A 1,703-nucleotide genomic window follows, 5' to 3' on the forward strand; every position below is an offset into this window, starting at 1 on the left:
TATGATACTGCCTTTCATAACGACAAAAAAGGAAATGTAATTGTAAAAAGTAAATCCTTTTACTACCAACAAATTTGTCATTTTTGTTATTAAAGTAATATTTTGTTTCAGCACCTTGAGGAGGCCCTTTTGGATAGGATTCATGTTTTAAAGGGAGAGACTAAGGCATTAAAAAAAAAAAAACCCACACAGATATTTATCAGCCAAGTGAATTTTGCCTAAATTCTTTCTTCCACTGACTAGACATTTATTGAAATGTTCTCTAAGCCAAACATTAACCAATAGAGAACTGGACAGTCATAGCCCCTGGCCTCATAAAGCTGACATTCAGGGAGGAAATGTGAACATTAAGAAAATACTTACAAGTACAATAGGTGTTAAGAAAGAAATCCAGATTGATATGGGGATATCTAAAATGACGCCTTCTAGTGTTCACTTTGGCAGAACATATACTAAAATTGGAATGATACAGAGATTAGCATGGCCCCTAGGCAAGGATGACACACAAATTCATGAAGCATTCCATATTTTAAAAATAAAATAAAGTAAAATAAAATAAAACAAAATAAAATGATATGACATCTTCAAGGCCTTCCTGGGGATACTGCATTTAGGCTGCCTTTAGGCCTGAACAATGAGTGACAGTTGGCCAAGCAGTAAGAAGAAACAGCATGCTCTTGGTTCAGAGGCAACAGAAAGATTATCACATAAAAGAAACTAAACAAAGCCCAGCAAGGTCAACGTAGAGAAGTGATGAGAAAGGAGGGAGAAGTTGGGAGTGGAGGCTGAAAGTATGGTTAGGACTCAGTTTGTCAAGGTCCCTGCCACTGGGTGAGACATTTGAGACTTATTTCTGAGAATAGTAGAAAACCACTGAAGGGGGTAAAGCAGGTATCATGGTAATGGTTTCATGAACACATACAAAGCAAACAACACGCGGCCAACTCCTACTAGAGCCATCTGTTGCAGCCTAAGGTAACCTCGGAGGGGAAGAACCAGAGACATACAGCCTGGCATGCAGATAGTTGATTTTAGGCAATGAGCCCAAGGAACAGGAATGGAGGACTGGGAGGAGAAAGATGAAGGAGAGAAAGCCAATCTAAAGGTGCACTACTGAGCAGATCTCCACTATGGGCAGCAGATCTCCATTCCACAGGGACAAGTCCAAGAAACCATACAGAGAGTGCCTTAGAATCATCTAGCCAAAGGGTGGAAAGAGGGAGTATTTACCCACCACCTCCCATTTCCAATAGGTCCAGATTGTCACATGCATCTAAACAGTTAAAAGTGTGCATGCTAATGTGCAATAAGACAGCCCCAGGACTGAGCAGGAGGCATTTGTGCAGCTGAAGCAGGGGCCATCGGGCTAATAGTGCCCTGTGGCTGACTGCAACACAAGGCTGAAATTAAAAAGTGAGATAAGAACATGTGAGGCAGCACATAAGAAGGATCAAATACGTCACCCAATAAACCATTCACTCAAGAGCTGGCTATAAATCTGGAATGATTTATCACCCAAATGCAGAGCCCACATAAAGCATTTGGAATACAGGTGCTAGAAAGAAGAACTGGTCCTCTGGTGTCAAGTTCCATCCATAACAACACTTTTATCTTTCTGAATGACACTATGTGCCAGACTCTGTGCAAAGCCTTTGCAATGTCACACTGAATCCTCTCAACAATCCTACAAGGGGGTACTGTCA

The 1,703-nt window shown here is 41.1% G+C and overlaps 1 non-coding gene across 1 annotated transcript; it reads left to right on the forward strand.

The window, feature by feature from the left end:
- The first annotated feature begins 430 nt into the window (after nucleotides 1-430).
- LOC113255830 (U6 spliceosomal RNA) lies at nucleotides 431-532 on the forward strand. Its single transcript, XR_003316453.1, has one exon. It is a non-coding gene; the product is annotated as a U6 spliceosomal RNA (small nuclear RNA).
- The last annotated feature ends 1,171 nt before the right edge of the window (nucleotides 533-1,703 follow it).

This window comes from Ursus arctos, unplaced genomic scaffold (genome assembly GCF_023065955.2).
Source record: "Ursus arctos isolate Adak ecotype North America unplaced genomic scaffold, UrsArc2.0 scaffold_11, whole genome shotgun sequence".
Lineage (NCBI taxonomy): Eukaryota > Metazoa > Chordata > Mammalia > Carnivora > Ursidae > Ursus > Ursus arctos.